Source organism: Spermophilus citellus, assembly GCF_964194105.1.
Source record: "Spermophilus citellus genome assembly, chromosome: 1".
Classification (NCBI taxonomy): Eukaryota; Metazoa; Chordata; class Mammalia; order Rodentia; family Sciuridae; genus Spermophilus; species Spermophilus citellus.
In genome coordinates this window covers 229,875,103-229,903,005 of record NC_138182.1, presented here as the reverse complement: position 1 = coordinate 229,903,005, position 27,903 = coordinate 229,875,103, and positions in this window count along the sequence as shown.

Here is a 27,903-nt window from a genome sequence, read left to right as displayed (position 1 = left end):
TTTCTGTTGACAATAAATAGGCAGTTGTCACTTTGCATGACACCAACATGCACACATTTCAGTTACCACAGAGTAGTTAAATAATACTAGTCCACCAACAACACAGTTCAAATTTCAGTTATCACTATTTATTAACTAGGAGCAATTGCATAAAGTACAAACTTTGCTACTATCCCTTCAAATTCCCAAATAATTGTGTAAATAATAGATGGGCATCATATTTAGATTCCAGTAATCTCCCTTTTTGCAAAGTCTTGATTACTGCACATCTGTTAATCAGTTTACACACAGAGCAATATACTTCAATGATTTGTACATCAATTGCTTTGTATATGACTATGTATTTCTGGAAGGTAAACCCCTAGAAATGGAATTGATGAGTCACTTTAAGAGATAATTTTAAATTATCTTCAAAAGCATGTACCCATTTACCCTCCTACCCCAATATGTGAGAGAACGCATTTTTGTTACACTCTAATCAATATCAGATAGTAGATAATAACAAATTTTATTAAAAAATTAATAATTTCTACATACCTAGTGGGTGAAAATGGATTACTTTTGAGGTTTAAATGAATTTTTAAATTTAATTTTGGGTGTCCAGCTCAGAAATTATTGTTTCATACTGGAAAATTAAATTAGATTTCAACCATGCCTGAGATTTCTAACATGTCTCATGGTAGAACAGAACTGAAAACCATAATTAATAAATAATCAATGGTACAACCAGTTCTGATTTATTTAAGACCTGAGTCATTCTAATTTCCCTTTCTAAAATTTTTTGTTATTTTGAAACAAGAAATAAACCAAAGTAAGCAAGACTCACAACAGATCTGTTTACTAAAAAATGTCATTTGGTCTCCATGGAGCAAGTTATACAATCACAGTCTAATCTAGTGAGAATTTAGGATGCAGATTGTCCCTTTCACCAGATCATCTGGGTTTGAATTCCAGTGTCACCCCTTACCTTATGCAAATCCCTTCCCCAGTATAAATTCCATCAAATGGCTATAGTTACAGTAAGTACTCCATACACTGGTTGAAACTGAATGAGAATTCTAGCCTTTGTCTGGTACTACCTAAATGTCAACCAATAGCATCTACATTTCAATGGTATTGTATAGTGATCCTGTTTTACATGATGGATGTGCTCTAAGATAAGAAGACATTCACAAATGGATATGAAAGTATAGGTGCCTTTATTGGGGCTGTATATAGTGATGAAAGTAAAATTAGGTTTGGTCAGATAGGCAAGGTGAGAATATAAAGCATGAAGGGATCATAAAAAGAAAAATGTAGCTGACTGCTATAGAAAGATGGGGTAACTAAGAGAGGAATGTAAGATGAGGACATCATTGCAACACCTGGCCTGGAGTCCAGATGTTCCCCACTAGATATAGAAGTGTATCAAAACATGCAGCTGAGCAACTAGATGTGACAGTGCCCAGTGATCATTTTGCCTTAGGGTAGCCTTTTTCAATCTTAAAGGAGTCTAGATTCAATAATAGTGCCCTTAAGGAGAGCAAACATAGGACTAAAGAATCCAGGCCTTCCCTATGCATTCTCCAGTCCATTTACTCATACAGTAGTCCCACATTATTTGTGGTTTCACTACCATGGTTTCAGTTGCCTCCAGTCAACCATAGTCTAAAGATATTAAATAGGGAATTATAGAAATGAACAAGTCATAAGTTTTAAATCACATGCCATTCTGAGCAGTATAATGTAGTTGTTGAAAAAAAAATTGCCTAGTACATGAATCCCTTTGTCCAGTGTATCCACACTCTATATACTACCTGTCCAATAGACACCTATCACCTATCTTGATTATCAGATCAACTGTTGTGGTTTCTCAGTGCTTGTGTTCAAGTAATTCTTATTTTACTTAAAAAATGTTTTCAAGGTGTAAGAGTAGTGGTGTAGGCAATTCAGATATGACAAAGAGAAGCTGTAAAGTGCTTCCTTTAAGTGAAAAAGTAAGAGTTCTCCACTCAATGGAAAGAAAAGGCTGCCTAAATCTACAATAAATTATTCTGTTAATCTCTTGTTGTGTCTAATTTATAAATTGTATCTTATCGCAGGTATAGGAAAAAAAATATAGTGTCCACAGGGTTCAGTACTATCTATCCACGGTTTCAGACATCCACTGGGGACACTTGAATACTGTATTCCCCATGATAAAGGGGGACTACTGGATTTATTAAACATCAATTGGAGCCAAGAACTGAGCTAAATAATGAGGATAATATGGGTATAAAGTGTTGAACAGATTATATGAGAACCCTGCCCTTGTGAACTTTACTATTTAGTGAAAGAAGATAGACTTTCACATGTGAATAAACAGCAAACTTATAATCATGAATTGTAAGCAGTCTTATGGAGGAAAAAATTGAATGCTATATGAGGTGAAGAATTGTATTTATATTGTTAGGTTAGTGAAGATGTATGGGCATGGTCAGGGAAAGCTTTTCTGCAGAGGTAATATTCAAGTTGGGAACTAACAGATAAGCAAGGATTAGAGTTGTAAGAAGTACTCCCCAGAGAGGAATCATCATGTACAAAGATGCTAAGGTAGGAATGAACCTAACACAATCTAAGAACTGTAAGTAGACTTGGGAGTAGTGTGCTGAAGCACCCGTGGCACAAGGTGAAGTTGAAACAGTAGGCAAGGTTCACATAATACAAGGTCCTATGATGCTATTGTCATAGTTTGATTTCTCAGAGTTTAGTTGGCAGGATGAAACTAGAGAATTTCTTTTGGATCAACATCTGTGGAAGAGGGGAAGGAAGTAAGAAAGATTGGAAAGAGCAACACATGAGCTGAGATGCAAACCCAAGTGACAGCTACAGCCAACCTTAGGTGGAACTCTGGGGCTAGAATGGCCCATCAGAGCTGTTCAGAGGTGAGCCAAGATGACCAAATCTTTACACCCCTGCAATGATCAGTCATTGAAAACAGACTCCCCTGGGAAGGTCATGGTCTTCAATGACGTGGCTGCCTGAAGCTGAAGCTGTCCCTGGAGGGGCTGACCACTGAAAGCATCTGCCCACAGTATTCCCAGCACCAGTCTTGGCAATACTAGACAGTATTCACCACAGTCAAGTCTTGAGTGTTAGAATTTCATTCCAGTACAATAAGAAGCCTTCTACAGGTGGGAATGAAGTGAACAGTAAGAGCCAAGCTTGTTGAGGGCCACAATCAAGTCAAGATGGCGCCTGGCACTTTGCCAGGAGGAGTGGTTTGTGAAGTAACGCCAGGGAGACATTAAGATGATGAGGATTCCTTAATGACTGACTGCTGTATCTAGATGATGTTAATTAAGTTAAGCTGTGTGTAATTAGTTAAGTATATATACCTCTGCTGTCCCGTAATAAAGTGGCTCCTGCTGTTTCAACCTTCACAAGTTGCTTGTCACCCCCCGGTTATTTTGCCCAGCCAGACTGCAGCACAAGCTGACTGTGAAGACTGGTCTAGAGAAGGTAAACTTTGAAACAGAGAGACCAGAGACTATTGTTTGGCTGATATATGGTATAAGCTGGGACTAGGAAAGAAGGAAAGGAGATACAAGTGGAGGGAGTTAAGGCATATGGAAAAAAGAAAAGATAGGAATAAGTAAGGATTTATTTCTATCAATATGAAATTCACAACAATTATGAGGGAATAATGTGTTTAACAAAAAAGCTATGCAGAAGATCTTAGTCAATGTTCTAAATTTCATTTATCTAAGTGGCTTTTGTAGGATATTGTAAAGAGAATCTGATTATTTTGAGCCCGAATTGAACTTGCTTCCTTTCAACAAAGAGGTTTAACATGGCCTCAGCCTTCCATTTGACATTAACATAGTGGGCCAGCAATGGACTGGACTTTAAACAAATGATCACAGCAGCATCTATGGAAAGGGCAGTGTCTCCTCTGGAACAAAACTCTGCCAGATTTGTCTAAGTGTTACAGTTACAAAAGTGAGAACAGGGTTACCTGCAGTTATAATGGCATCTTTCATCATTGACACTTTGAAACACAGCATTTTAGAACAGAAAGGACCTTGGAGAACAAATGATCCAAGTATTCTGTTTTATAGATAGGAAGACTGAGTCTCAGAAGAGTTGATTGACTCATGACTACATTGGAGATTTGTGACCCAGCATAAACTAGAATCCAGCTTTCTTACCCTGGGCATTTCCATTATGGCCCACAACCCTTCAAATGATTAGTGATGGAAGAAACACTACGGAGTTGGAGCTCCTCACCAGTTATTTTTAAAGCTAAAACTCTGTCTCTTAGAGCGTGACAAAGAGGGTTTCTTATAATGACTCTTCACCAAAAGAAATTGATTATCGAAGCAACATAAACAGTCTAAAAAATATCTAGCATATTATTCTCAAAGGTGTCTTATCTCTTGAATGTAGACTCTATTCACATTTTAAATTTTCTTGGAAGCTCCCTCAAGCTTTAAATGTGCTATTAGGACAGTGCACACATCCATAAATATCTAGCTTTCATATAATAAATTTTCAGTGTCTTTCTTCTTTTTCATAAAGGTCAGTGAACAAAAATTTCATTTTGAGATTCAATCACCAGGATTAGAGACCTTCTAGAGAATTCTGCCTAATGTTCCAGTCATCACATACCTTGGAGAACCAATTCCTGACCCATGAAGGAAACGGCATGTCACAGAGACCTTTTGTACAATTTCTTTTGTTAATCGAACCAGTGAGCCTCAACTGAATTCAATCTTAAGTTTCCAGAGCACAGCTGCTGGGGTCTCACAGAGCATGTGTTCTCCTGAGACATCATAAACTTAAAATTGGTAGCTTTTTTTCCTTTTCCAGAATAATGTAGAACTAAATTTTAAAATTATATACAGTGATTAACATAGTACCTGGCACTTAACAGGAGCTCCGTAAATAATAATTTACTGTTACTATTTGTGTAATGGTGCAAACCAATAAAACTTAAAACAAAACCTGTTGGACATAAATTACAGGTAGACATAAATGTTAATGCATGTGGTAATTAATTATAAGTGGTAAGTGCTCATGAATTTTTATAATTAATATTACTTTTATAGAATGAGGCCTAGCTTTTCTGTTTTAGAGCTCCCCATCTTTATAATGTTTCATGATTTATATATTCCTTGGTCATGGCTTAATCTTCTTCTACATTTATAATAATCCCTATCCTGGGAGTCAGAGAAGCCAGCTAGGATTCCCCCAAGCAGATTCCTGGCTTCCCTGCCTTGCCTTGGCAAACATTCTCTGGGGGTCTTCTAGAGAGAGGCTGGCCTGAGTAGCTGGGAGCAGATGGGCAGCAGGCCACTGACTCTGGAGTGTGGGCCATGCAGAATGAGACGAGCAACACTCAACAGAGAAAGAAGAGGCAAGTGGGGACAGAGAGACTCATTTCAAGGGAGTTGAAGTGTTCAGAACAAAGATTGAAGAGACAGTCAACTCCAGACACTGAGGGATTTGGAGGAATTCTGAATTGTAGGGTAGATAGTGAGATCTATTACCTATTTAATTGGGTCAGGACTCAACTTAGGCAGAGCAATAGACATCCATGAACATTTCAATGCTTTGGGAAAGCACTGAAAGTTACCCTGGATTCCAGGTTAACCTCTGTAATGAGCGTGAAATCTCAAGACAAAAGTGAGGTGTGTAGAAATGGCAATATGCTTCATTTTTTGATAAATAGATCTAATTTTTATATCAAGCTTTTATTTCATAGACAGAGAATTTAGTATAGAGTAAACTGTGTGGATGAAGAGTTTTCTCATTTAATCAGGGTTTCCATCTTCTCTCCTTCTCCAAAAGTTTCATTTAAATTCTGGAGGAGAGTTGTTTAAGAGGATAATACTGAGGTGAAGGGTAGGACAGAATGGCAGTGGGGGTAAGGCAGGTTGTCTTGTCTATGATCATGACTATGCACACTAGCATCTCTTGAGTTACCATTTGTTCTGTCTGGTTCTAGGTTGTTTTCATCCCTCCAGGCTGACATCAGATGCCACTTTGACACTGATGAACCTCAAATTCTCTCTAGGTCCATTGGCTTTGACGGCATGCACACTCTACTCTTGGCCAAAAAGGAACAAATATATTGTGCTGTTCCATGAACCATGCTTAAGAATGCAGGGACTCAGGGCTGGGGTTGTGACTTGGGTTCTGGGGTTGTGGCTCAGTGGTAGTGTGCTTGCCTAGCATGTGTGAGGCACTGGGTTCGATTCTCAGCACCACATATAAATAAATAAAGGTCCATCAACAACTAAAAAATATTTTAAAAAAAAAAGAATGCAGGGACTCTATGGGCTCTCTCAGACCATCTTCCTAGATGCTTCATTCATTCATTTCTACTCTGTTGCTCCAAGATCATGTTGATGTTGAAGCATCTCCAGATGTTTGATACCTGACCTGGCTTCAATCAAAAGCCACGCACAGATTCTGCCTGCAGACAGAAACCCAAGTCTATGTATGTTTTGGAACATGTCCACACTTCTGATCTTCCATCCTGGGCTCAGCCACACTTGGGGGATGGAGCACAGGACACTTTCTTGGAGATACTCACTGCTATCTGTCTTGTCTTTTCTTTTAGTCTGTTTGTACTGATGTAACTGCAAACATGAGACTGGGTAATTTATAAAGAATAGAAATTTACAGGGCATGAAACTAAACAAATTATGTATATGCATGTATGAATATGTAACAATGAATCTCAATAATATTTATAATTATAATGCACCAATAAAAAAGAATAATAATTTTAAAAGAATAGAAATTTGTTAGTACACAGTTTTGGAGGCTGAGAAATCCAGTATGGGGGTTTTGATATCTGACAAGGGTTTTTATGCCATGGCAGAAGGGCAAAGAGAGAGTGAGAGGGGTTGGGGGTGTAGCTAACTGATAGAATGCTTGCCTAGCACATACAAGGAGAGAGAGAGAGAGAGAGAGAGAGAGAGAGAGAGAGAGAGAGAGAGAGAGAGAGAGAGAGATCTCATTCATAGCCTCAAGCTCTTGTATAATTGTCATTATTTCATTACCCTGTGACCAAAACACCTCTCAACACTGTTGGCACTGGGGATTAAGTTTCCAACACTTGAATTTTGGGGGAGACATTCCAACTTTAGCACCTTCCAACTTTCTTCTACTTCTCCAAAAGGTAGAATCTATAGCTCCTCTTGAACAGGAAAACACACACACACACACACACACACACACACACACACACACACGCACACACACACTGATATCCACATGTACTCCTTCTAATCTCCTAAGCTAATAGAAAAATTTTTATGCACTCACTCCTTTAGAATCATGGCTTTTTATATTTAAAATCCAGGCTTTTGAAATCAAAACTGTTCCTTTCAAACTGTAAAGAGGCTTGAGTCCATTTGAATCTTAAACCTGAGGATTGGTTCCTTTTCCCTCCCCAAGCTATTATACTCCTTCCCAGAGCAAATTGATACCTTTGGTCTAGTTTGGGTGCCAAGATATTAGGTGTCATGGGGATTTAAAAAATTTAGCAACAAATTTTTCAAATGGTTAGTATATTAAAATGTTGTGTCTCATTCTGCATATGTGAGGATGGTTTACCAAAGGATTTTGACCTTCAGTTTTGTGGGAACACAGCTTGTGTGCATTGTCCTAATCCACATCACTTTCTTTTTCTTTTCTTTTTTTTTCAATATCTGGTTATATAGAATATGCATTCATCAGGAACACTTGTCTCCGTCCTTATTCAAGCAACTTGGATTCATTGCCTCTAGACCCATAGAGTATTCAAATTAAAAGTAGAGTCAGCCTATTCAGTGTATTTCAATACTAGCCAAGAAAATTCTGGCACCAAGCAGAAAGAAAAAAATGGAAAAGATGTATTTAAGAATTGCTAATCGGGTATCATTCTTTGAAGTAAATAAGAATGTGGAAATTATTTGTAGCAAAGTTCATTAGTTCTTTTAATAACATTTATAATGCCATGCATCCCTCCTAGCTTTCCAAGAATGTTTTATTATGTTTGGTAGTTATTTTTATTGAAATGAACTGAAATAACTCTGAAAGAAATTTCTATTATAACTGCAAGCCTGGGAGCAGATATGAGTTTGGGTAAGTTCAGTGAGAAGTATTTATATCTGTATAAAGCAATCCTGGTCTGTAGTTCTTTTCTCTAAGTTACATACAACTTTGATTAAAGTGAATATTGTTATTTTCTGTCAACCACAGTTGAATGAAATCTATCAGGAAGCCATTTCAACTTGAAATTCAAAGAAACCTGAATATTAGTGCTTAAATGTTCAATAATTCACACAAGGTTCTACAATCACTGACTTGTAAGTGAGTCAAAGACAGAAGATAGTCAAAGAAAACCAAGTGATTCCTGGAAACCTGAGATTAACAGTCATCTAGTTCACTCACTGGGTCATGTTGCAGGGGATGACAGACCATTTTCCTTTAAAAATCTGTAAAAGATTCTATAACCTTCTCAAATTTCTATTCTGATAGAATATATACTTTCAGTTTTGTTTTTTATCTTTCCTATTTATAAAACAAAAGTATGTTTATTTTTAAATGAACATAATATAGAAAATAATAAAGAAGAATTCTCCCCTCCACCCGCCGTGAAACCATAATCAGCCCAATGCTAATCAATGAAATATAAGCTGTTTGAACCCTGAAGTTCATGAATGACTTGGATGTATCTGGAATGCATCTGTTCAGTCTTAGAGGTTAACACTGGTTTACCACACCTATCACCCACCATGAGCATCCCAAATGCCATCATTGAGGAGGTAGGTTTTTTTTAGTGTTATTAGTTACAACAATCTGGGTAGTAGATGATGAGAAAGGAACCACTCATTCTGGGCAGACAATGCATCTCACACACCTAAACAGCAGGAGCCAAGGAGTAGCAGAATCATAAGGGCTGCTAGATGCCAGAAATCTTTTTCTTCTTCTTTTTTTTTTTAGTACATATCAATTAAATAGAATAATGGATTTTGTTGCAACATATTTGTACATGCATATAACATACCTTTACCATACCCATCCCTATTATCCTCCCAGAAATCTACAATGAGCAAGTTCTTCCTCTTATTTCTAAAACTCTGATTTTTCCCCCTTAGGCCCTATATTTTTCACCAACATGTAACATTTGTTTAAAGTCACAGCAAACTGTTTGTCACTGAAATGATAATTTGCCACTATCATTTTGTTCAATTGCCTATAAAATTACACAATGTATTGGAAAAAAGAGTGTAAATACTCAGCATTTATTTCTTCAAAGGATATTAAGAAGAAATTTGTTTAGACTTTTTATATTTATATTAAGCAGTAATATCTCTTACAGACAATAATGTCCAACCTAGTTCCTGAGAATGAAAAGCTTAACTGACCTCTTTACTTTGAACATTAAAAGGGATAACTAAAAAGTAATTGTTTTAAGGAATCTTACTATGATCATTGGACAGCTTCCACATATCAGTCCCCATTGCATTTATTACTGTAAGTAGAGACAGCAATGATTAAGAGTAGAGATCCAGGCATCATAAAGATGTGAGTTAAGAAGATTGCAACTCTGGTATATGACCTTGGGCAAGGGTCATAGCTTCTCCAGGTTTCACTGTGTTCATTTACAAGAACATCTTCACATCCATAGTATTCATAAAAAGTTTTTGCTCAATCTCTAACCATAAAAAATTTATATTATGTACGCTAGATTAAATTTATATTTGGTTAAATTTTGGTTTATCATATTAAGGATACAGTTGACTTACTACACCTCCAATAAACCGACTCACAAAGATAACCACACTCTCCACTCCCTCTGTAACAAATGCTGGTTGGTACCTATGGGAGGCTGAATTTCTCTAGATAGGGATGCTATGCTGTAGGACATGACCTCATTCTTTTGCTCTTGTCTATTGAGCTGTAGGTTCACCAAAGATTCTGCTAGGTTTGCTGCCAAATCTGCTTATGCTAGTTCTCTTTTTCACAATTACATAATTTGATTAAATATTACTCTTGTTGATGAAATATGGGAGGGAAAGATTGTTTCATAAAAATATAAATTAAGTCTTTTGGAAAGGTAAATTTTATAAATGTATGTGGTTTGAGAGAAGGCAAGTATTTTTTAATTGAAAAGTTGTTATTTGACAGACAACGTCTAAATTAATATAAAGAAATGACAAGAACATGTCATTCAAAATATTTTCACTAAGTTCCAAGTAGAATAGTTTATTATGATCTTTTTACCAAAAATGTCTCCATTATTGAAAAAAAGTCCAAAACTTAATTAGATTATTAAGGTTTTAATCAAGAAATCTAAAGCTGCCAATAACAGCTTCTAATTATCATGAGATGATCAGGTTAAAACCTTATATTTCTACTCACCCATGTAATGTGAGTAAAAATAACTTTCAAAAGATTTAACCTAGGCCAGGTTTGGTGGCCCACATCTGTAATCCCAGCAACCTGGGAAGCTGAGACTGGAGGATCACAAGTTCAAGGCCAGCCTCAGCAACTAAGTGAAACCCTATACAACTTAGTGAGACCCTGTCTCAAATTAAAAAATAAAAAATGTTGGGGATGTAACTCAGTGGTAATGCACCCCTAGGTTAAATCTCCAGTGTGGAAAGAGAAAGAGGCGGAGGGGATGGGGCGGGGGGAGAGTCAGAGAGAAAGAGAGAGAAAGGGGAAAAGAAAATAGCTTTAACTTGTACATTTTAACTGAGGGAATCTGCTGGTAATCACAGGTCAAAAGTCCACAAGACAAATATCACCCACACAATACACAAACAAAAACAAATAATAAGTATCATATATAAAGTGAGTGCAAAGTATGGTATAAAATATATGTTGTCCTATTTTCAAAGAGAACAATGCCTAAGTCTTACAGGCATACAATGTAACAAGGGGCACAGAAACAGATACAGTTCACTAGCCCACCAAGAAGAACCAAGCAAGGATGGTAGAAGAAATGAAAAGTCTGTGTTCTGGGAAGAAAGGGTATTTGGAAGATTCATGGACCAGATGGCACCCAGACCAGACCAGGAACATGAACAGATAGCAATGCAAGTGGCGAGAGATCTTCAAGGCTGGAGAAAACAAAACAAACAGAGACACAGAGCCACAGAGCCTGACTATTCAGAAGGCAGTGGAGTGTTGTACTGGGTGAGGGGATATAATCTAATAAGAGACTACATAAAAGAGAGGAAGGAAAACCTCCTCTAATGACAGGGCAAGATACCTTCCCCAATGCAGAGACTCCCCATGCTTTCTGTGGAGGTTAAGTAGCTGAGGATCAGCCTACAGATCACCCTCCACTCTGAGGTTCTGGTCCCTTGGAAGTAAATCCATGAGCAAGAATCCCTCTTAATGTAAATGGTCTCATCTGGAAAATGTAAGACAAAACAAAATTCAAAAGTAAAAGAATCAGAGTAAGCTCTGACCCCTCATAATTCACTTGTGTCCCAGGTGTCATGCTGGGGAGACAGGGTCTGCTTTGTTACTCATGCTCATACAATACTGTCAGGCGTAAGAACACTCAGCCTATCATGCTTCTAATAAATGTCCCCTCAAAAACAGTAAATACCCCACAACATATAAACTTGCCCCAGGTAAAAGGTAGCATCAACTTAAGAATCTACTGTAATATTACTATACTAACCTTTCATTTGTTAACCCTTTTCTGACCCATTTACAAAATATCTGCACTCTGTAATGCTCTGGAAGCATTACAAATATTGTATTAGATTCCTCTTCTAGAAGTAGTTCAACATTTTGAAACAGCAAATTTACATATTTTTATACTACCATGGATGAATAGTTATTATGAAAGGCCCACAACCAAACTCCTTCTTCCTGGATTCCCAGACTATTTTTCCCCCCTCAGATCATAACAAACCAAAAAAGTCAAACAAACATGAGAAAAAATTAAAAACAAGAAAGAATCTGTGTCATCATACTAACAGTCTAAACTTTGTTACACAGCAAACAACAACAACAACCACAAAAATTACTTCACCAAGACTATGGGTATTTAATAAAGTATCAGAGTAATTAACAGTTCGTAAATATAGGGAGAAAAAATTAGGTTAAAACCACACACACACACACAAACAAACTAACACCAACTCATTCTCCAGCAAAAAGTCTTCTAAAGTGTCATGTCCACAGAGGGGGATGTTTGGGAAAACTGTCTGCAGATGCTACCTTGTAGGCCAGATCCCGCTCAGGTCTGCTTCTAAGGTGTAGGGACTAACAGATACCTGCGCTAGGTAAGCCAAGGAGCCCTGAGGCACTGCAGCCGGCTTTGCTCTGCAGGTGGGTGTCCTCCAGAACCTGCTGCCTATGCCTCCGCTTTCTAAAGTGCTTCTGCACCAGAGCATCTTGCCTCTGAAATTCATTTCTTAGTTCAGAGACATCCTCCTCAATAACTTGCTCTGTGTTCAGGACAGACAGCTGCAGTCTTCAAATTTCTTTCTTCTAAGTGCCATTGACATAATCCTGACTCACAAGAGAAGCAAAACAAGCTTGAACTATGACCCCAACTAGTCCACCATGGTACTGTTAGAAGTCCTCGGTTGCCAAGTGCTCCCTGAAGTAGCAAGGCATGACCCTAGAGACCCAGTGCCGGTGGTGGACCCCAGTGTCTGATGGGAGAACATACTGCACAGGGAAGCAGCCATGACTGGATGAGGAGGTGACTGTCAAAAACTTAAGAAGAGGTTTCCACTCCCCTCCCTTCCCCTTCCTTCCCTTCCTTTTCCTTCTCTTTCCTTCTCCCTCTCCTCTCCCCTCACCTCCTCTCCCCTCACCTTCCCTTGAAAATGATGCATAACCACAGTTAGCAGATTCATGCTTAAAGACTTTAGCTCCACAAAGAAAAATGGGTAAATAAATATACATTTATAGATTTTAAATTAAAATATAAAATTGAAGGTATATGCATGTATTTTTAATGATTCACATTAATGATCTATTTGATACTGACTATAGGTCTTTTTCACCCAAAAGAAAAATATTCTACTGTATTTTGTATTTCAATGGTTTTAGGCTACAAATCCCATACAAATAGTCTAGCTTTCTAGAAGAAGCCAGAATCTTTCAATCCTTTTCACTTTGGGGCTGGTATTTTGAAGCACTGTTTCTAAAATGGAGCCAAAGAGTGGTCCATCGATCCTGGTCTCTCCAAACTTTTCAATACAATTAACCTATATTCCAGGAAACTGTGCAGGTCCCAGAAATTTTGGTGATCTGGAATTAGTCTTGCTATCTTACTTACAGTGTATATTGATTTACTTGTGAGAACTGGAATGAGATACATGATAGGCAGACAGGGTGGGGACCTCTATCGAACAAATTCCAACAATTCCTTATACAAAAATCAGGGCAGAACAGTGCTGAAGCATGTGAACAGCACATGACCAACATCCTGATTGGACAGGAAAGCATGATCACCAAGAGTTCCACTCTCACTGGATGAACAAAGTCATTATCCAATAGCTTTAAAGGTCACCTTCAGCAATACCATATGAATCCCTAGCCAGCAGCAATTTTGTGGCTACCCATTTGGGACCCCTCCCTTGTAGGAGCCGCACTTAATCTTTGTTTAAATAAATATATAAATTCTGTCACTTTACCCTCTATTGCTGTGCATTTCACTTGGACACCCACGTGCCTTCAGAGCTACAGCCCCTGCTATGTGTGGTCTGCGTGTTTGGTCCCTCCAAACTTATGTGGAAACTTAATTCCCACCTAAATGATATTTGGAGATGAGGCCTTTTGGAGGTGATTAGAACCCGATGCTGTCATGAAGGTATGCCCCCCACCCCCATGACTGCATTAATGTCTCTATAAGAGGAAGAAAATATACCCAAGTTAGCAAGCTTGCGTCCTGCCATGTGATGTCCTGTACCACATGAGGACTCCACAGAGAGCCCCCACCAGCAAGAAGGCTTTCACCAGATGCAGTCCCTTGATGTTGGAATCCCCAGCCTCCAAAACTATAAGAAATAAATTTATTTTATCTATTAATTACCCAGTTTCTACTATTCAGTTTTAGCAGCAGAAAATGCACTAATGCAGCCTCCTCAAAAAAAAAAAAAAAAAAAAAAAAGACTGTCCACATATCTGCCTAATCATTTACTCACTTTTGAACACCAGGATTAATCCTAGGTACTAACTTGTCTGGAACCCTGAGACTTACCTTGCTATACTTGCATCCTCCTGTATGGGCTGAATTTCTTCTCCCAAATGCAATGGTTTATTCAGAAGCACACACGATTACCCCCATGATTTCAAGTATGTTCAATTTCTAGGTACTCCAATTAATAGTCTCACTAGATCAGATACTGGGGCCTCAGAACTGGCCAAACCCACAATCCTCCTGGTAGTTAGGACACTATCATTTGGGATGCCATGTTGGACTAGATTCCTGGCTGGGGCCAAGCCTCTGACTTCTTTCTCCCTCACTGACCTATTCCTGTGGTCTAGCATACCTCACAGAAAACTCAGAACTGGCTGACCACACTGTGGCTCAGGTCTATTCTGGAATCCTTCATGACTTCCACTATGCCCTAAGCCATAGGTACTCTCCAGCCATGTGGGAGAGAGAGAGAATTGGGACAATTCTGAGTTTCTTCCAACTCACCTGGCTTGATCTTTCTCCTGGGCAATGTAATGCAGACCAAAATCTGTTAAGCTAAAGTACATTACTTTGGCTTTGTTCTGAAATAATGCTGCAGAAATTTTCTGTGGAACACTTTAAAACAAATGACTATTCAGTTTGCATCCTCACTTATACTCCACTGACTATTACCTAAAGTTGAGAAGAAACAAAATAGGACTTCAGAGTTTTCTTCTAGGGACTCCCCCAACCCCATCCCCCCCAAACACACACACACTTCTGAATAAAATTTAGTAAATGACATGTGGTAAAAAAAAATGAAGTCACATCTGATCATATACCACATACTGGCTATATTTGCTGAGTTTCATATTTTTGGACATTTTTCACAATCAAGAGAAATCTTTCTTTTTCTTTTTCAATGAAAAAATAAAACTCTTTTAAATTTGAGAGACGTAATGGTACCAATCAAAGAGTTGTTGAGCCTACTACATATATTCACTCATTCACAGCATGAATATTTATGGAATGCGCTCTGTGGCATCACATGGTAGAGAATCCCTGTCTGGGGATGCAGTGACATACAACAGGACATGGTTCTGCTGTTGTGGGGTCTACTGAGAAGGGGAGACTTACAACAAAGAGGGGCATTGATTATGTCTGAAGATGCATCATCCATCTCCCTACTATTTTAGCTTCTTGGTGGTGGGGGTGTGACTCCTTTTTAAAAAATATTTATTTATTTTTTTAGTTGTAGTTGGACCCAATACCTTTTTATTTTATTTATTTTTATGTGGTGCTGAGGATCGAATCCAGGGCTTCACACGTGCTAAGCAAGAGCTCTACCACTGAGGCACAACCCCAGCCCGGGGGTGTGATTCTTAGTGATTTTTTTTTTTTACTTTTATGAGGGAGATGGGGAATAAGTACAATTTTATCACCTGTTATTTGGGGGAAAACTGAGAAAAATAAATAAAAGATATAAAAGCTTAAATTGTTTGCATATTTAGCAGTAGTTTGGGCTTAGAAGACAAAAGAGGCTAAAACTAAAGGTCAAATAAGAATTAAAGGTAAATATGTATTTATGTGGTGCATGCTTTCCTGAATATCCAACAGCAATTTGGTAGAAGAGACTGAAACCAAAACAACATTACCCTCTACATTAATGTTAAACACAAACACCACTGCCAAGAACACATCCTCTCTCTCCTTCCCAGAGCCCACTTGTTGTTTTGCCTCTCACCGGTGTCTCTCTTCCCCCAGACATAACATTTTCCAGGCTTTGCACTCCCACGGAGCATCAACAGAAATAAAAGCATGTACTCAGCAACTACAATTAGCCAGTCACAGAGACTGTGCAAATCCATTCACCTCCCCCGTGTAGACTGACATTACATATCCCTGAGATCAGAGAAAAGGCAAACAGGAACAAAGATGCCACAGCTGTCCCTAAATAAGGACAATTCTTAGGTGTCCTGTGATGGTGGTATGGAGAGTTTTCAAGACCCTGACACCTGCAGGGGGGTTGTTATTTACAGATCAATGAAGCCACACCTTGGTGTGGTCTGCGCTGCACTCTGGCAATCAGTGTGGTCCTCTAGAAAAGAGGTACAGGATCACTCAGGAAGCCTGACTTCTGGAGTCAGAGCTGCTGCTTTCTTGAGGCTTCTACGTCTTAGATTTTCTGACAAAAGAGGACAGTAAGGTCCATCTTCTTACCTCCCAGCACACAAATGAAAATAAAATGGGACAATATATCAAAGTGTTTTTCTCTCAAATTGTAAGGCATGATGCCTATAGAAACTGTTAACATTGAATGACATTGTTGAATATCAAAGAGGCTTTTAAATACAAAATTAGGCAACTGCGTAGGAGTTCATTATACTGCACATCTCTGCACTGCTGGAAAGGTTATCTGGCACTCAAATAAGTATTGTCAGAGGCTGGTGGAGCAAAACCACTGGCAAATCTACAGTGTCAGACAGAGGAGAGGACAACACAAGAACTGACAGAATTGTGGGATGTTGGTCTAGTCAAGTCCAGATGTCCATAGGAGAGGAAGGGCAATCTCTGCCAACTGAAATGCACTAACAAGCCCAGAGTCAACAGTCAGGTGAGATGCTTCTCTTCCAACTATGTTACCAGAATGACCACAGGACAGATACAACTTTGTCACTTCCCTAGCTCATCTGATACACTCAACTAATTAATAAAAATAATTGCTGGAAATGACCCAAATGTCCATCCACAAATGAACAGATGAACAAAATGTGGCACATCCCTATAAGTATCATAAAAAGGAATGGAGTATAAATCCCATCATAAAAAGGAATGGAGTATTGATAAATACTAGACTCTGGATGAACTTTGAAAACACATGCTAAGTGAAAGAAGAGCATCACAAAATACCACGTATTGTGTGATTCTATATGCTTGAATTATCCAGAGTAAGCAAATACATAGAGGCAGAAAGATCAGTGGTTGCCTAATGCTGGGGAAGTGGGGGTCATGGAGAGTAGCCACTAGTGGGAGTGGTGAAAATGTTATAAAGATTAATTGTGAATTATCTGTGAATATGCTAAAGATCACTGAATTGTTTAAATTGTTTAAATCACTAAATTGTTTAAAGATCACTTGTATGGTATATGTAAACAAGCTCCACAAACCTGTACTTTTTAAAAGACCTTCTTGTCTAACTTGGCATCATTGGCTGATGTGAAGGGCATCACAGCATTAAATCACCCTTTCTCCGCAAAGCTCCTACCAAGAGATGAGAAGAAGCTGGGACAAGACTGTCCATTTAGGGACAGGACTCAGAGACCTCATCCAGGCCCATGCTGGAAATTCTTAGATTAGATTTCCTCAAGGCACTTTGAGTAGTCTGTCTCCTTTCAAGCCTTCATTACATTAAAGCAATTTAGATATTTTTGATCCATCTGTTTTCTTTCATGGCTTATTTAGACTCAGACTAAAGAAGCAAAGTCTTTCAAAACCCATCATCATGTAAAGGCTATCTGTCTGAGTTAGAGCCTACCCTATTCCCCACTGGCAACCACTAGCTGACATTTCTGTACAAACGTATATTTATCACCTTTGCTCTTGCATATTACCCAAGATAAGTCATTCCCATTATTCTATCATGGCCTCTTTTCCTTCTTAGCACTTATCTCAGTCTCATTTGAGTGTTGGCTTGTATCTTCCACTTCCTCTACTAGCCTGCAAGTATTATTAGCATAGTGTAGTAATCCTGATGGTGAAGTTTACCATACTGGCCTCAACACCTGTCATGGGGTCTGTCATAGGCCAGACATCCATAACCATTTGTTAAAGGAATAACAGAACCCTTGGTGGGCTGCTTTGGAGGTGTTCCAGGGTCAAGACTACCTTATTTCTGTTAAATAATATTTCACAGTCAAAATACTTGAGTTCTTCCACCTGTCTCCTGAAACTCAATTTGTAGTGAACATACAGTTTCCCGTAAGTATCCCCCCTTTGGGGGATCACTCCTCTTCTATGTAGTCCATAGGTTTGGCCATTTGACCCCCACCTGGCCAATGGTGTGGCCTGGAGTTATTTCTGGCCACTTTCATTGGTTCAAGTTTAGGCATGTGACCAAATAGTCCAAAAACAAAGTCCTGAAACATCTCTACCAGCACTTTCAGGAGAAGTGCTCTGGAACAGTATTTCTCAGTATCAACCTGATTGTTTCTTTGGTCTAAATAACTGTCCATTTGGAGGGCTGGTCTATATCTTCTAAGATGTTTAGCAGCATTCCCAATAGATGCCAGTCACAAGCCCCAATTGTGACAACCAAAACTGTTTTCAGACATTGTGAAAAATCCTTGGGGGTGAAAAATTAATCTCAGTTAAGAACCACTGCTGTAAGATGTGTCTGCGAAGACAAAATTAGCTGGATTTGTCTGCCCATGCGTCCCTGGGGTTGCCTGAAGGAAACTTCCATGGAGAAGCCATCTGCAGCAGGAAAGGGTAAGGCCAACAGAAAAAGAGAAGGAAGCTGAGAGGTGGAGCAAGAAAGACCTACTGACATCTCTTAAATTTCATTTGAACTTGATTTGAGGGATTGTCAGCAACTACAGTGGACCCTTGACATACATGTCCATATATAACTATCTTCTCTGGAGCCATATACAACCCTGGTTTCTCTTATAGAAGCCACATATGCCTATTCTAACCAAAGAAGGCAAGGTGGTCAAAAAGATCCATGATCAGGAATAAACAAAGGGCCAGAATCAGGCTCCTGCTCATCTGTGGAAACATTGTATACAACTTTGGTATTTTTTGTATCTATTTTTGTGCAGAGTGGGACCCAAAGTAGGCATCATCCAACAATGACTGAAAGATAATGTGTAATTTCCTAGCACTGTTTTAACACATTACCACCAAACTTGTGGCTTAAAACAAAAGAAGTCTATTCTTCCACAGTTCTGAAGGCCACAGACCTGAATTGTTCCTCCTGGAATCTCTACGGAGCAATCTGTTCCATTCTTCTTTCTTAGCTTCCAGTGGTTTTGTGGCAATCCCAGGCATTCCTTAACTTGTACTTGCATCATTCCATCTTTCCTTCCATTGTTAGGTGCCCTTTTTTACTATGTGCCCACGTCTCTAGGAGTCCTTCCTCATAAGAACATCAGTTATTGGATTATGATTTACCCTAATCTAGTTTGACTTCTTAACTAATTGTATCCACAAAGATTCTGTTTCCAAACAAGGTCACCTTCTGAGGTTCCAGGTGGATGTGAATTTTGAAGGGATGCTATTTAACCCTTTACAGAAGGGTTATATTAGTAGAGAGATTTACAGTTTTTTTAAAACTCCCCTTTCATCCTCCCTCCCTCCCAGGTGCTAGGGATCAAACCCGTGGCCTTGTGCATGCCAGACTAATGCTATACTACTAAGCCACAGCCACAGCCCTTCAAAATATTTTTAGGAGAAGAAACAGGCAGGCAGACAGTCATGCAAGTCAACATTTTTCAAGGATGACCCGAAGATGAGTGAACTAAAGAATCACTTAATTTTGCCAGCTAGGAGACGAGACGAGACAAGATGGATTGTCTATCTGCAGACCACTATGCTTCTCTCCTGTACTCAAATTTTAACTGTAGCCTCAGCTCAGAGATCTAAATGTTCATTATATTATTTCAAGAGCCATCTGAATTTCTATTTGAAATTCTATCCAAAGCAGTATGATACAAAGCCAGACAAAGGAGCTACTATTTATTCTTCTATTTTATTTTGCAACACCAGTATGCATTTTCTGATGCATGTATTAGTCAAACTGCTTACTAATCAGACTGCTTTTCCCCAAAGGATAAGAACAAGGACTCCGGCAGGGTGCTGGCAGCCAAAAGCTTGACATTTGAGGGCTATTATATATCAAGGGCCTTTGTTCTCATGTGAGCATCACCAATGGCTTCTGGATGGAAGCAAAGGAGAAAATAGAATGTAACTTTGCTTTGTCTCATGGCCAAATCCTGAGGTTAAAAAAAAAATTCCAATATCACTGGAGACTTCCAGAACATTCAAGAGTCCTTTAAAATAAAAGAGCTCATTACTTCATGGTCACATATCATATGAAAGGACTAGAGTCTAAGTTGGAGGTAAAAACAATGATCCAGTGACATGTTTTGAAGCAGAGTCATGCTTACCTCCAGTTTTCATTGATAGGTTTTAGAATGGTTGGATTATCTACAATCATTCTTGCTAGTCAGTAAGAAATAGAACTTGAATCTCTCTTGTAAGAGTAAACTCTGTATACTCTGTATTTACTATCAGAATCCAACCAACTCAAGAATTTAATGGGATGATAATTCCCACCAAGATTTATGTCCTTGAGTAACAGTAATTCATTATAGTAAGACTAAATACCACTGTATGGGAGGATGTACGAAAATTGATTCTCACATCTAGACATTAGTTTTCTCTGTGTCTGTCTGCCTAAGGATAGGGGGACAGATTGTACCATGTTTTCCCAGAAGTAATGGCTTAAACTTGGGAGAGGGCATAAAGTCAAGTCATTAAGTTGTGCAGATAGATGAATCTTTTGTTGGAATTTGCGGCTCCACTTCTCACTGTGCAGAGAACAATTTTGTTCTTGGTATTATGGACAGAAAACAGTTCATACTCAGAGCTCTGATCAATAATGCACCAAGAGGGTAAGAGGTCATAGGACCCCCAGAATTGCTGGACTACTTTTAAGGCCTAAGCCCACTCACAGCCTCTCTTTTTCAAGACTGTGGTCTTGACAACCCTTATTTCCAAGTGATGCAGATCAAAAGTATCTTATGGGCCCCCAGCCAGTGACCTGGCATTCTCATCTTTCAAAGATCTGCTGTCAAAAAATGAAATAACCTACCCAAAAGAAATGATATTTTAGTAAGAAGGAATTTAATCCTTGCATCAAGAAAGACAAAAAGTCTGTCTCTCTCTAACTTTCTGAAAATATATCAAAATTAAGACATGAAGAGCACAGATTTGGTCTTGAGCTATGATGTGCAATTCAGGCTTTAAGTATAAGCTTACATAAACCTCTTTAGCCAGGAGATTTTATGTCATGAGTATGCCTTTCAAAACATTGTGCTGATCCATGACTCTCATTTATTTTTCAAAAAAAGTGGAATGTAAGTAGAAATAACATTGTAAACAAAAAAACTCAAATCTCAACAACATAATTCTGAAGATAAAATTGATAATTTTACTATTTTAATATTATGTAATTGCCAATGATTTGGATGATGAGGAAATGGAGAAACTTCCGTAAGACAAAAGAAAATGAGTCTACAATTTACAAAATTCATTTCTGAAGGAAATATTTAGTAAATTCTGAAAGAAATAGGGTTGATATGAGCTCATTTACTAAAGTCTAAACTGTGAGAACAAGGGTCTCATGTTCTACATTTTTGGTGGTTCCAAAGTACATGAAAAAGTCTATAACACAAATGTACAAGCTAAACTTCTAAACAGATTTTGGAGTTAAGCTTTAAATGAGTATGAAAGGCACTGAGATTTCTGCAGTGGAATAGAAGAATAGTTAGGGCTGGTTAGGAGGAAGTGTGGGTCTCACTTCTTTTGAGAATTAGGTGTGTAATGACTTTATTATTAGCCTAGACAAAACCTGTGAAGAATAAACCTTGAGTTCAACTCAACAAAATACATGATAATCTTCTTTTTTTTTTTTAAAAAAAATGACTTTTTGTGAATCTTCAGACTCTCCACATAACACTTAAGATTCCTCTTCCTGATTTCTTATGTAATCTTGGAAAGTTGATCCTGGTGGATCTCAGTCTTGCATGTACACAAAATAAAAGATTATATGACCTCTAAGGCCCTTTGAGCCCTGGAACTCTATGTTCATATTCTTGAAATAGTAGAACAATGATGGATATTGGAATCAGAGAAACAAATGCAGTATTTGAAATGTACTCCTATTCTTTAAAAGCTGTTTCATTTTGAGCAAATGATATAAGTTCATTGAACTTAAATTTAACTCAAGTATAAAATTTAAATAATTAGAATACATATCACAGGGTTTTGTAGACCTTAGTTCTAACATATAAAGTACCTCATTCAGTGTCTGGTACCAAGTGCACAGTCATATGAGTCTTCCAGTATCTCTGTCTGGCTTTCTTTGCATTCCCAATACAGCATATTACATCCTATATAAATGCCTCTTTTCATCACTCAAACACTGTAATCATCTTGTTAGCCATATTTTCATTTTTTAACTTTAGGCAAATCTCAGAACAAATGCCCAGAAAATTATGCACCAGTTTTATAATGTCAGAGATATAAAGGAAAAAGAAAACTTACAACATTTTGCAATGGAACAATGGCTTTTCTGTAGGGGTGACAAACTGCAATGAAAACATATTTCACAGTTTGGAAATCATCAGAGGCAAAGTAGATCATTAGAGCCCTGAGGAATGAGAAATAAATGAAAGAATAACTATGACAAATAGCCAAATCCAAGGGTCCATTTCAAATGGATGGATGTACAAAAGTGAAAGTAAGAAGAGATGATAGCTCATCCAGCCTTTTTGTACTTTAGATAGAGAAATTGCTAGCCTTCTCTCTTTTCTCAGTCTCACACAATACCTTCCTTACAAACCAAGTAGCCTGAATTTCCTATACATGTGGCTATAAGATTACTCATGTCAGTGAGTACTACCCACTTATTAAGTAAAAGACCCAGATTACTGTTTTGAGAGCAAGTGGTTAAGAACTTCAGGATTACCAACAGTATATACAATGTATATATGTATTTGTGTGTATTGTATGCATATACAAAAGTATATGACACATAAGATAACAGCTCTATCTTTACAAGAGGATAGATCCAAATAGGAGTCTTGAAGCTTTTACAATAAAAATTTTCCATAAAAATTAATGTTTTATGGAAAAATTCACGTGTTCCAGGAGTCAAGAGACAGAGCCCTCTCAAGCTTAAATAATTCAGAAAAGACTACCTGCTCTACCTTCTCATCACCTTTGGCTGGAGTGATGAGGAAAATTCTGCATGTATCAGTCTAAGTCCACATTTCTCAACAACATGGCTCTGGGCCTACTGTATGTCTGGAGACACTAAAATCCAAGTCCAACATGCCCTCCCTCCCTTTTATATTTTTACAAGATCTTCTAGGTTACCCTTCACTCCTGACTCTAATCTCCAACTGGTTCTTGGCACAAAGGCAACTCTCCACCAACTATTTACTCTCCAAAATTTCTATTTGGATCTTTATTTTCAGTGAGATATCATTCTCATATTTTTCTTTAACTCTTTGGGTGTGGTTTCTTTGAACATATTTAAAATAGTGATATAAAGTTTTTGTCTAGTGAATCCAATGCTGGGCTTCCTCAGACACAATCTCTACTTTTTGCATTCCTGTGTATAGGCCATATTTTCCTTTCTCTTTTTGTGTTCCAAATTTCTTGTTGAAAACTGGACATTTAAAAATTTAATACATGGAAACTCTCTCCCCTCCTCAGGGTCTGGTGGTGGTGGTGCTGCTGCTGTTTTTGCTACTATTTGTTCAGTGACTCCCCAAAAGTAATTCTGCAAAGACAGTATTCATTGTCATGTGTAGCCATTGACGTATCTACCTGGTTAGCTTAGTCATTAGCCACTGACTAGAAGATATATCTCTAAATTTCCAGAACCAATAAATTTCTCAATCTTTTCCAAAGAATTCTGTATGTATGTTGGAAGAGGTCTTCAACACTCAGTCTGTTTACAACTCTGCATTACACTTACTTCCTGCTTGCGCATAGCCTGAAAGTAAATTATAGGTGAGAGATTAAGTCCTTCTCAGGTCTCTCCTGAACATTTATGTTCTTTGTATGTATGTGACCTTCCAGTTTCCCAGGAATGTGCAGGGCCTTTTCTGAGTGTTTTATGGTTATTTAATTCCCCAGTTTTTTGGTTAGGCTATTGTTTGACCAGAGTGTTAGCACTCCACTCCAGGTAGCTAGGAAATTAAACAATTGTCATTGGTTGTTTTTGACAAATTCTCCCAAAGAAAGCAAGTGAGCTCTGGGTCAGGTTAAATAAAGATAAGGCTTTTGAGTGGAATTTTCCATAGAATTACCAGACAGGTCAGATAATGAAAATTAGCTATGAATGGAATTTTTTTTTCTTCAGTACTGGGGATTGAACTACCCAGATGTTCCTCTGAACTACACCCCTCATTCTTTTTATTTATTTATTTATTTATTTATTTACTTACTTACTTACTTACTTACTTACTTATTTTTGAGATTGGTTTTGCTAAGTTGCCTAGGTTGGCCTTAAACTTGCAACCCTACTGCTTTAGCTTCCTGAGTAGCTGAGATTACAGGTGCATACCACTATTCCTGACTGTGAACAGAACTTTAAAGAAATTCTAATTCTGCTTTACTCCTCCCCATGGCTCTCCAGCAGCTGGTTTTCTCTGGGATCATTAACTTTTGGTTTTCAAAGCTAGAGAGAGAGAGATGGATATTATTACCTACATGCATCCAGTGTTCATGAATAACCAATACCTGTATTGCTGCAAACGTTTGATTAGTTTCCAAGTTCTGGGAAAGTTTATCTTGACAATTATGCAAGTATTCTCACTACTTGAGTGGGGCTAGATTTTTTAAAGTCCTCACAGTGAGGTTCTCATTGACATCACTGTCATCTAGAGTCCTTCCAGAGTCATCTAATTGGTTCAAATGCCTTCAGTCTGTCCTTCTCCAATCTGTCTGTACAATACTCCCAAATTAGTGAACAATTTTGTTAATATCCTCCCCTGCTTCAAAACCTACAATGGTTTCCTATTCCCTACACTAAAATGATACATTTTAATGGGCAACAGAATTTCTCCATGTTCTGTTTCCCACCACCTTGCCAACTTTCTCTGCCACAATTCCCCTTAACATCCAGCCCACTGGACTAATAGCCATTCATCAATCAAAATCCCTGGTCTTTAACAGAATAGAGGAAGGGGATTCGGTGAGGAAGGAGGGAAGGGAAGATACTGGGAACTGAAATGGAGCAAATTATGTTATGTGCAATTATGAATGTGTCAAAATTAACCCCACAATTATGTATAACTATAATGCACTAAGAAAAAATGTTTGGTCTCCTTAGTGATTTCTCCTGTCTTTCCAAAAAGAATATCTCTCTTCCTCCCTGTTCTTTACTTCCAGAACCTTCACACCATGCCTTTCACATGGCAGGTGTGAAGTAAATTTGTTGGATCAAACCTCAGGGTTAGAAGTTAGACAGACCCACAGAAGCTAGGAAGCTTTACAAACCTCACAATGGCACATTTGCATCATGAGAGCATATCACACAATATTTTGTTCTCAAACATACAATTCAAGTAACAGTTAAGATCTGATGTCTTTTATCAGTTCATCCCAAGATTTATCCTCACTGTTATTTCCCTCTTTCACTATTATAATAGCACATATTCCATAATGAACAGGGAGTACATTATCAGGAGAATTGAGAACATAAGTTTAACATTTCCCTTGTAAGTAGAAGTGAGTCCTCAGGACCCTTCCCTGGTGATTTTTTAGGAGTGCTTGATTAACACCAACCAATTGTCAATTCAAAGTCCCCATAGATGATTTTGTTCCTGACCTCTTGACCTAAAGGATACCCTACAGTAGTTTCTGCTTCTTATTCAATATCTAGGCTATATGGAGTATAATCTAGATACCTCTAGTTGGAATCTTCATGCCTTTTGAGATTTGGGTAAAATTTCTTTGTTTATGCAGTTCTCCAATCTTTGGTATTCCCATAGATATTCAAGACAAATGGATCTGAGAATCCCTGGGCAATTTTTACCCTTCCTTCACCTACCACTTGAACCATACTGAATTGACTTAAAAATGAAAATTGGTGCTTTCACCTGCTTTTGCATACATCCTTACCTAATATATTCCAAATTTTCCATATCTGGTGTTCCCAAGAAGGAGTAAGGCTGTGAATATGAGAAAGATATATTAAACCCTTATTAGTCGTGCCTATTCTCTAAAGTTTTAGGCCCAACCTTGCTTCTAAGGGTTCATTTTGTGTACCTTCCCCAACTCAGAAACAGGGCCCTTGTCCTTCCATCTTTCTTTTCTGTATCATCTCATCTCTTCTGAAAATGACAAATCCAGTCCGCTCACATGAATTCACAAGAATCTGCTGCCTTTTCTGAAACTCTATCAGTTGTCAACACTTATGCCTTTGGCATCTTAACTTTTATCCCAAGTGCTTATCCAGGAATTTTCCAAGCACAATTCTCTTCCTATAAAAAGTTATCTCAGCAGATATATGAACTACAGCCCTCCACTGCCTCAATTTGTTTCAGGAAAAAATAATTATACATCTGACTATCTAATGCTTCCTAAGTCATATAAGGAGCCCATAATATGTCCAAGGATAAAAGTAAATGTGAGCTGTCATCTAGAAATCAGCATATTGAACAATAATAAAAATATTATGTGGATAGCTTAAAAGGAAGGACTACATTGGAGGGTGGATTTAAAATAGTCACCATTGAGGCTATGAGTATAGCTCCTAGCTATAGTATAGAATATTTGCCTACCCTGTGCAGAGCCCTAGATTTCATTCCCAGCACTACAAAAAATAAAATAAATTAATAACTGACTGTAGAACTTTCTCCTTTGAGATGTTAGCTTCCCAACATAGCTCACCCCAATTTCACCTAAGTACTCTCATTTATAAATCTTACCACCAAGCAGGTCAGTGAATCGAGTAGTGACAAACATAATATGAAACATAGCAGTACCCAAACCAGGAGCATGTGAGAATACATGATACAGAGAAGGAACAGATTGCTTTAATCCTGGGATAAGATTTGGAGTTTTAATGCAATGCCAAAATCAAGTCCGAGGAAACTGAATGAGAGATGTAAATGCTACAAAAGGCAGTAAAAATTTTAACTTGGGAGTAAGGGTCAGATTTTAGGAACCTGAGAAGCAGGGCAAGTATAATAGGAAACAGGTGGCCAGATCTTGTTCTGAGGTTAGAATTTGTCTGGCCCTAAGCTATAATTAATGAACCAGAGTGTTCAAGCCAATCAGGGTCTGTGACTTACTGATGGGCCCTCCTGATATCACAGATATTTTTAACACAAAGTGGGTGATGCCCACTCACAGTCTAGATGAGACCCTAATGGAGACAAAAAAATGAAAAAGGAAATTTATTCTGCAATTCGATTAAGCTTGTAAGTAGCACATTTCTTTCTCAAGTCACAAACACATTTTCAATCTGAGATTACAAGGCAGACACCTCAAAAATAAACTTCTGGAATGAAAGAAAATGGATTTTAAATTGCAGAGGTAACATTTCTATTTCATGCCATCTGTTGTAACTCAAGTTTCCAGCTAATGGATTATTCACCAGAAATGATACAAAAATTTTTTGAGATCAAAAGTATAAGGCACAAAGATATTCAAAATTGATAATAAAACAATTTGAAAGAATTATCTCAATATCTTTTAGACTTCAAGTTTATTTACAGATTATTGATTATGCATCAGTGTTTGGGGACCAAAATGACAATGAATTAAACATTTTTTCTTAAATAATACTAGAAATGTGAGTGACTATTTTATCTGTTTTAGAAATCTCCTTGTACCATTACTAAAGTGTGAGCATTTTTCTGAAGTGTGTTCTCCATTGTAGATTCCCTTTGAAATCTGAGATGGTATATAAAAGCAAATGGGCAAGAATTAGGGAGAAACTGGAGTTCTGATCATCATATGGCTAACCCTAGTGGTCTGATCTG